Raw genomic sequence first — 10457 nt, 5'->3', positions numbered from 1 at the left:
TAGAGTCTCCCTTTCCACTTGCAACCAGCACCAAGGGGTAAATTGAAAGATCATTTAATTATTTTCGTTCTAATCGCTTTAATCCCCCTTATACTAGGAGCAAATGATGATAATGGGATCCACATGGACAAGACCCCCGGGGGGGTAGGGCAGGGGCATCCTCCCGGCCCTGCGCCCTGGCAGGTGGAGCCCGGCGGGGCGGAGCTCGGCTCGGCTCGGCTCGGCTCGGCTCGGCTCGGCTCGGCGGTGATGGGGGCTTTAAAATAAATAAAGCATTGGAGTAAGGCTCCCTAATCTAAGGACAGCTTATTTTTTATTTTCTTATTTTATTTTTGCTCCAAGTGACGCGGCTGTAAAGTGAGCCGGTTGTCACCCTGTGGTGACAGGGGACCCTCCTGAAACAGGGGAGGAAAAAGAAAGACCCCGCTCCCCCCCCCGCCCCGCCATCCCCCGCCTCCTCGGAGCCTGAGCAAGGACAAGCTGATTAATTTTCTCGGGTCGCCCTCGCAATCCCCGAGGGCCGCTTCGCTTTGCCGCGATTCGCGGCCGGCGACCGCGCAAATCCCTCGGGCTGCAGGGGCTCCGCTGAAGCCCAGGGAGGAGGAGGAGGAGGAAGGGCAGCTCATCGGCCGTATTAGTTATAACCGCCGCCGTAACCATACTCCCATCTGAGGCTGCAGGACTAGAGCCAACAGCGAGATCACCGGGCGCTTGGTGTTCTTTGGGTGTTTGCAGATCTGTACAAATACGGGACCTGCCGGTTTTTATAAACATCTTTCGGGACACAGTCAATCAATCATACTGGCAAGCAAGCAGACCAGGAGCCTAGGATATATACAAGGCATAAATATATACATATAAACCCTGTCAACTTTGTAGTATTTACACTTCTTCTTTTTTTTTTTTTTTTTTTTTTTTTTCTGTAAGCCTTTCTAAGAGAAACTGTATCTAGAAAGATCCCGACAAAGTCAGGAAATCACAGTGAAAAAGTAGGAGGTATTGTTAGGGGGTTATGTTGCGTTGTATGTTTTAATACCAGCAAGGGAAATGTTAGAACAGAGAAAGAAAAAAAGTGTCTAAGCAAGTTGAAGACTTAAAAAAAATCCTATTATACTTACAGTCAGGGACACAATTTCAAGAATACGTGGCTGAAAAACCTGAAACCTGGTCATTTTAAAATACGACGCAATAGATATATCTGGAAAAGACATGAGTTTACCAGATTTTCTAGTCAGCAGAGTATTCTTTATGTTGCAGTCATTTCTAGTCTTACTTTAATTTGAAACATATTTGTATCCAGGGATAGGTCCTTGCAAATGAACTGTGGGATTTTTTTATGATCTTTTGATAATGAGCTCTGCACAGCGTGGAGTTTGTGCCTTCTCTTTCTGACACTGACTCTTTTGCTTGCAGAAGGACATGTGTGAACAAGGAATCCATAGCACGAAGAGCACAACAGATCTGAAGCATCCCAGTAATGCAGAGAGAATAGTTACATAACAAGGTAGGGGAAAATCAAGATTCGGGACTTAAAAGAGAAGGGGGGATTCTGAGCTGGTGTAAATTAGGAGTTTCACTGACACAGAGAAGTGTCTGGTGCTGCAGAAATGGTGGGTTGTTGTGCTTATGTTGCCATGATCTGAAACTGTGGCCCCTTCTTTGGAATAGTGAGCATCAAGGAAAGCCCTGGGCTGCTTTGGCCTGGTGGGGGAATGACACTCAGAGAGCAGAAGCTGTGCTTTGGCAGAGACTACCAAGGGGAGCTTTTCCCAACTGGTGAAACCTGCCAAACAAGCTTGTAAAATTGGGGACCAGAGTGTTGGTTTTGCTCAGGAAAGACCTTGTGACTGCATCGCCTCTATGGAGCCATTGTCAAGCATATTTTTCTTTTGTTGCAATTACTGCATTTGTTGTGCAAGTTTTCCTATCAAGAATAAACTTGACATTAAACTCACTTTCACTCCATGGTTGTCATCTGTTAAAACAAATCATATAAGGTGCCTGAGCCAAATACTACTCATGTCAGGAGAGTGGTTTTTGGTGCTGCCCTTCCAAACTGGCAGGGTCCTACAGACATAAATAGTATGGAAAGTTGGTTCATTGGCTTCTCAGAAACTTAAAAGCACATATTCAAAGGTGTGTATCGTCAGCAGAATAGGGATTGCGTTATTCATCTGCTTACATCTAAGACCTCCCCTGTAAGGACTTGTGTTTAAAACGGATTGGATCACTCGCTTGCTTAAAGGCTGTTTTCATTTTTATATAGCAATTTATACTTATCACCATGTAAGTGAGAGCTTCATCAGTCAAAGCTTTATTCTTGTGAACCTGATGTATTATTTTCCATAGCAATGTATTACAGAGTCCTTTCACAGAAACTTGTCTTGATCTGTGGTAGATAAGACTGATACTATGAGGGATAAAAGTATTAACTGGCAATTTCTGGTTAAAATAGTCCATGAAATAAATAACAATAATTGAAAGTAGGTGAAGATTCTGTAAATATTGAATAACTTTGACTTAAGTGATATTTTTGTAATCGTGGTAACACCAATTCCACGTTCTAACCTTCTAGGGCGGTAATAGTAAGGTGACCCTCTTTTGCTCTCAGATATCAGTGAATCAGTTTGCGCTCACATGAAGTTCACAATCTTTATTCACAAAAATTCTTGGCAACCAAAGGAATGGTGTTTTAATGTTATGAAAAAACTGCGAAACACACATTTTTTTTACCCTCAAAGATTCACAGTCCCGTCCCCCCCCCCTCCCCCCCCCAAGATAAATGGTTGTTAAGAATGATATAAACAAGCTTTTTTGGAAATGAAGAAAGTGAAAAGGAGGAAAGGGAGAGAGAAGTATACAATACTCATACCCAACAGTATAAAAACCCCACCCACCCACCCAACCTGGCTTTCTTCAGCCTTTGAGCTTACCTTCTAAACTTTGTGATACAGCAAGTGACAAATCTCCTTCTGGAAGATCTTATTTCTAAAGACAATGCTACTGACTCACCAAAGACTGTTTGTGAAAAGTGCCAGCCAGAGCAGACAGATTACTATTCATCATCCTATGAACACACAAATTCTCCTTTGCTATATTATGTGGTGCACCTGTACCCTGAGAATTGGCTACAAAGGGGGTGAAACCAAAAGGGCACTTTAATCATCACTTGAGAAAATTAGCTTATAGTTTACTACAACTGAGACACCTTTTCTTTTAGACCAATATTCTGCTATGCCTGTACAGATGGGACTCTGCTATTTATTTTACAGATCTCCTACACATCATGGGCATTGAATTTTACTATTTTGCTTTTCTCTGAGGTTAAATGCTTTTTGACTAAAAAGCATTACTTGTATTAAGTAACAGTATTACTTGCATTACTTGTAGTAAGCACAAAGCCTCCAGAGAGTCAATCTGCTTTTGTTTCTCTTCTTTATTGAGAATAGGTTATCCAAAAAGATTTGAGAATACTGCTATGTTGCAATTGATAACAGTGAACACAGTGACATTTATCAGCTTAAACAGTGTGCTGAGACCATGGGTCTGTCAGAAGGTGAGGCATTAAAGATACTTCTGAGCTTTTGCTTCTTTCAAATCATAATGAGATCCTGACTCTACTCCCATGAGTTACTGATTTGCTTTTGACACTGGTGGGGCCCAAATTTTACAAGGGTGTATCTTGCTAGGTGGGTTGTAAGGATAATGCAGATAAGCCTCTCCAAGTGTTATCTCATAGTCTATGTAAAATTCTGCTTAGTTCAAGGATGTAGTGGACAACTTCTAAAATAGACTAAAGATTGTTAGTCAGCATTTGTGGAACTAATTTGAGGATGATTTTGGAATAATTATGAGATTGAAGCTATTGACATAAAGCTGTATGACTGGCAACATGGGCTTCCTTTTCTATTTCTTTTGTATAATAGAACAACTGTCTGTACTTAAAAAATATCGACACTCAGTGAGAGTACATCTTAACTGCTAATTTCTTTTGTTTCTGTTATTTACCCAGTGTTAAGAAGTTACAGAGAACACTTTATATTTTAAAAATGCCAAGATTACACACAGTCCATTTACTAATTTGGGGGGAAGAACAGAGCAGGCTGCAAAGGAAGACTCTGCTCAGCCTCACTGCGGACAGCTGTGGGGAGGAGCAGACTTGTCGGACAGGGCAGGAAGGCTGTTACGTTACCCCAGGAAAGAGGGAGGATGAGGTACGAATACGGCTGGGACCAGGCATCCTCTTACAGAAACCACTAATCTCGCCTCTTCAAAACTTCTGTCTCGATCTGCATTAAAACTAACAAAATTTTAGTTTTAATGAAACCTTTAATGAAAAGCCCTATCAAAGAAAATTTCTTCCTTTGGCTTTCCTCCCCTTTTACTAGTTTGTGTCTTTAGACCCAGACCACAAATCTTGATTTATGTTTAACAATTTAACGTAATATTACTAAATATTACTCATTTAAAAGAATTCTCAATACATTTCAGGGTCTTTATGATTTTAAATAAAATCTACTTTATACAGGAAGTCAGCACAATGTCTATCTATGTACCATTTAAATCTTCAAATTAGGCCTTTAAGTGCTGTGATTTTCAGTATATATTAGGCAGCATAATGTACATTGTGAACACTTAATACCAAGTAAAGGAAATAATACATTAATACATTTATTTTTAAAAAGCTGAAAAAGTTTTAACAAAAGCTGATTACTAATCATGTGACTTCTGTATTTTAATACGTCTAAACCTTATATATAGGGAAAAAAGATTAAAGCATTTTTTATCACATTTTTACTGTGATAGATGAATGTTGTGTATCTACTGTAAATTTTGCTGCTATGCTGGAAAAAAAAGAACCCAACAAAACTAGCTTTTGCTAGTACAAACCAGAAATGGTACTGTCAGACTTTAGACAGCATGGAATGGTAACAAATACATTTATTGATAAAAACTCCTACGAGGAATATAGAAATAAGGAGTTACATTTAATGTGAAAAAATGCAGGATCTTGATTGTCACTAAGAAGCACACTGAGAGGTGCACTCCTATAGCACTTCCAAAGCAGTTACGTGATTTCCTTGCTTGTTTTGTCATGCAGGTGATTAATGCCGCAGAAGGCAAGTAAACTTAAGAAGTTCTCCAGTTACAAAATTGTATTTCAATTCAATTGCGTTACATGTAATTATGACAATTAGCCTGAATTCTGGATGTGACGACAGGGAAACAGCAGTTGTGAAAATACTTTTTTAACACATAAGAATTAGCTAAGATAAAAGTCATGCAAAGAATTCCTGTGGCATCATGCCCCGTAAGGAGTACGTTCGGCCTGGTGCAGCACAGCAGTACCACGTCTTTTTCACCATCTACATCTCTGTGAAGCCTCACAGGGTTTTTGGCCTGCTGAGTTAGTGGACAGAACTCGTGTATAAAGGGGTCCACAGGAGTGAATGAAAGGTCAGTTTGTTGATACAGAGTTATGTGACAGCAGAAAGACTTGTGCAGCACAGGCAGACATATGTTTTCTTGGAAGGGGAAGGCTGCTTTTGAAATTAAAGTCTTCTTTTCAGTTTTTGTGTATTTCATGTGCCAGGAGAACACGATGCTCAAGCTGTAGCCCAACAGAACAACTTTCCACAAGGAAAGCGAAAAAGACAAATCATAAATAATTTTCAATATCTACCTTACGTTTCAAAAGAATTGCTCATTTTCTTATGTTACGGTTACACATGAAAAGTATTGCGAACGTGTTAGGTTTTGGCTATTAGCATACGTGCGCACACAGATGCGTCTGCCTCGAGTCCAGCAGAGCATTCCTTGCCACTCGGCAGCCTACGCACGTGCGTAGGGCTCAGAGGATGAGATCCTCCTAAAGGAATACGGCCAAAAAGGAGACAGGTTGCACAGATGGTCTTTCTCCAGAAAAACTTACCTGAACAAGCTTTGATATTTTTTTTCCTTTTAAAGAATTTCTCGTCTGCATGGATTATAGGATTTTCCATAAGGTTAACAAGAAAGGCTATGCCTGCTCTGAAAACTTAAGCTTTTACTGGTATCCACTGTCAAAAGCACACTACTGAAATAACGAATAAGCTTCACTTCCTCAGAATGTGTAAATGTCCCAACTTAGAGTTAAACTTTCAACAGCTGAAAGACAATACCGTTGACATGTACCTGGCACTAGTTACTCAGGTTTATTTTTTCCTGGAAAGCTGTTTTGGGCGACAGAGTGGCGTCCGGGTTTCCCAGGTTGTTGTGCTGACAAACTGCAGTGGTGGTAAAGGCAGGGAGTCTGACAAAATCTCATTAATCATTTTAAATTAAATCCAACATTCCTCTCCAACACTGCCAAGAAGAAAGCTAACTTTTACAAATGAATACTCTCTCTGAAAAGAACTGGTATCCTGACCATGTTGCTTTCACATAAATATGCTTGATTTCTGTCATGTACACATACTCAATAAGTAGTATTTTTAAGCTTAAAAAATAATGCATTTGTTGGATTGCTAGAAATCTCAAAAGTGCTTTTTGCTCGTTTTCTGTATTGGCTGCTATGAGAGAACCACATATCTGAAAATTAGAGCCTCTTCATTCTTTCACTGAATTGTAGTATTTTGCTTTTTTAAACTATAAAGCAAATACAGAAAGTTCCTTTTTAATGCAAGAAAATTTCACATAGGGAATGGAAGTATTCTGTGTAAATATTTTCTAAACCATCTCTTCTCTAAGCTTGTTTATATGAATAAGAAAGGAAAACTGCAACTTTACTAACATCATCGTCAGCAAAAGCACTGAAGTGATGAAGGAGCAATGTGATCTCTTTGAAGCTTTTTACATACACATTCATTTCTGTAACTAATCCTAGCTATCTGGTTATGATGTAATTACACACATCGTATGGTAAGTCTTAATTTTTAACATCTGATAAATAATACTAGAAGATCACATAAAATTTTACCTTACTAAAATCACTATTATATGTAGATTATAAAAGTTTGTATATTATTTCTCTTTAAGGCAAAATGAAACCATAATGTGCCTATAGGAGACACAGGAAATCCTTTAAGTCTGTCCTTTGTCCGTTTTAATAGTGGTTTTGAGATTAGAGTGGTAGATTTTACAATGGCAGAGAACAAGTCATCAGCCTTAATGTTTATTAGTTTTGATACTTACATGAAATATGTGAAAAGAAAAAAAAATACCAATCCAATATAAGGCAAGTAAACGTGACTTTTCTAAATACTTAATATTGTTATTTTGACATTTTAACATGATCAAGTAGGTATACCTCAATTTTGCTTAAGTACTTAAAATAATTTAATACGTGTTTTCCAAAAACAGAACTATAAAAAAATCAGGTTGCACAATGACAACCTTACACAGAGAACAAAACTATTACCACTTCAAAAAAGAGCAATTCCTGTTGATAAATTTGTTTATGTAAAGAACATTAATAAAATGCAGTATACTGAAGAGGAAATAGTAACATTTATTTGCCCAGCTAGACAGTTTATTTTCCTAAATCTGTATTTTGAAACTGTTTATAATTTTTTCAGTGTGGTGGGTGGGAGGGAAAGTTTGAAGAGACCAAACTGATTTTTGTTTCTGAATGCGAATTTCTGCGCACTTCAAAATTGACAAACGTGTCTCTAACTTATAATTGTTTAGGCTTTTGTATGTTGAAACAGCTTTGATTTATTTTAAAAAGCCAAAGATGTATAGATCTGTTGTTTAGAGTATGAATGGAAAGTATTCAAGACAGAAATAGAGTTTTGAGCAAATGTAGAATATCAGACACTGTCTATAACTAAACCACGTGAATATGTAATATACGCTGCATTCCTTGAATAAATGCAATGAGAGCCTCAGAATTTAATACAGGCAAAAATGAGCCGTATTATGTGACACTTTACACGGACACAGGTACACTCATTTCCCCTACACGAACAAAGAACAGTTGTCCTTCTGTCACATCTGTGTATACTAAAGTTAGCAAAATTTCAGAAATGACCATTCAGAACACAACTTCAGTGTCTTTTAGGACCGGCATAACTAGCGTTTGCAGGGGGCTGGGCTGCAGGCTCATTCCTTCCTTCAGTGCTGCGTACAGTTAGTGTGAAGGCAAATCACATGGCCAAAGTTCAAAGGACATGCAGTGATGGAATCACGATAGCTCGGGAATCACTTTGCAGTTATGAGTGTGATCATGCTCATGCCATTAGGCTTGGGATCCTCTCTCTAAGTCTTCTGAAGTGCTCGATCAAGTAGCTATTTCCCCATCACATCATTTAGTCACACCTGGATCAATGAAGTATCTATCACTGTTTTCTTTTAAAACGTATGTGGAGACACCAATAGTGTACTGAAGAAGACCCTGCTCAAAACGTATTTTTTAGAGGGCTGTTGGAGGGTGACTAAGAGAATTTAAGCTTTATCTTTCTCACTTTGTAAGGGTATTGTTACACCTGCTTACGATTTTTTTTAAGACAGAAAATTGCCTAACTTCACGAAAAACCTAGATTCTTAAAATGAAAAAAATTACTTCTCTGCCACTCTGGAGAAAGACTCAAACTTAAAAATAAAAAAGGACAGATGAAATGTCTATTGTCATTTTTTGTTTCTTGGTTACCTCTAAGGGAATTCACACTTGGCATGTTGTGTCTGCTGTTTTCTGTTCCACTTTGAGTTGGTAACATAACGTACAGCATGAGTTGGGTTCTAAGACTTCCAAATCCTATTGTGAAGATCAGATGCTGTTATCTGTATGTGATTAGGGTTTTGTGTTTTTTTTTTTTTTTTTTTCCTTCTTTTCCCCTGGACTTGTGTCTTATGGAAACTTTGACCATATCATCCTGTTTCTAATTTATCTTCTTGGCTGTTACACTGGCCTTGAAGCTTTCTAAACCTTGTTAATAGATGTACTCATCTATTCCAGAAAAAAGACATGCTGTCTGCCTGGAGGTTTTGTTCTGTATCTGTTTGAGGATGGGAACTGAGGATAACTGGAAATTAAGAGAAATGCAGATTAACAATTCATATTCTCATATCAGTGCAAAATCAAACCCAGTATCACTAATGTCAACATAAACACCAGTCAGAAGAGAATTAGGCCTCGCTCTGCATTTGTGGTTTGAGAAGAAAACATTTCCTGATAAGATTAGTTGTAATTTCAAAATTCACCGAATTCTTCATTTTAAGCGTATAACTTCTGAGGAGTGTTTTCTAGAAAGCCATATTCTGCAGCCTTCACGTAAGATGACTTTAAGGAACCCACAGACACTTATCCTTTATTGTTGGCTTTACAGATTATGTTAAAAGTTTTCCAACTTGTCATCTTTTTTTTTTCTTTTTACAGGACCAGATACCTGTGCCTTAACCAAAGCTTCCTGACGTACCATATACTCTTTATTTGTTTTTGAGATTAATTGACCACTGTGGAATGCATCCTTGGGCTTTCTGAAATATATGAAATGACACAGGGTGAAGTGATGAGAAGTCATCCTGAGAGAGGGGAGTGATATTGTAAAACCTGTCTGGAAGATAGCTGCAATACTGCTGTCTCCTGGCTTTGGCTGTGTATGCTACACGAATACAAATGGCATTTGCACTTGATTAAAGGTAACATAATAAAAAAAAAAATACAACTTTTTCTGGGTGCATTTTTGCATGTGGACCAGAGCTATAAACAAAATGTACTAAACACTTGAAATAGCACCAGTAGCTACATTTTTTTCTCCCTGTCATTTATGTAGCCCTTATGTGGACTGTCATTGTCATCACTCTTCTCATATCTAAGACAAATGTAACACCCCCTAGGTGCCAAACAGAAAGCAGCAGTGTGGGCAAAGTGTGTGCCTATGAGGAGCATGACCTGCATTCAATTCCTGGTTCTGCCATAGGCTTCTTACATAAAAAATCAGATTAATCTGTAAAACAGAACTAAGAATATCTTTCTACCTCACCTCATGGTGTGGTACGGAAAAAGGATAAATCTACTTGTTACCATGATGAATCCAGATGCTAGCGATAGCTGCATATTATGTAAACAAACATAATCAGGAACAGCTCTGATTTCAACTACATGTTATGTCAATTTAAGAAAGGCACTGTTCTATGAGTTATCTGAACAAAAACCCAGGCAAATCCTCATTCAAGTCCTGCACATGCACAGCAGTTGCCCTGCTAATATCCTACACACTTCAGAAAATGTAAGACACAACCTGACTGAAACCATTTTTGAAATATTTTCATAAATCTAGAACTATTTAAAATCTACCTACACGACAGATTTAGAAAGAGTAATTCAGTATCTGAGCCTGAAACGGCTCTCCAGTCCTGCACAGTCACTGCTCTATCTTGCACAGTCAGTTTTTAACAGCTATAGCAATGAGTCATCTGGTATATATTTGCCTAGGCATTTCCATCATTGACACTTCTAGACCGAGGGAAGCAGTTGA

The sequence above is a fragment of the Mycteria americana genome, chromosome 4 (genome assembly GCF_035582795.1).
Source record: "Mycteria americana isolate JAX WOST 10 ecotype Jacksonville Zoo and Gardens chromosome 4, USCA_MyAme_1.0, whole genome shotgun sequence".
NCBI classification, from domain to species: domain Eukaryota; kingdom Metazoa; phylum Chordata; class Aves; order Ciconiiformes; family Ciconiidae; genus Mycteria; species Mycteria americana.
This window is presented reverse-complemented; position numbering follows the sequence as displayed.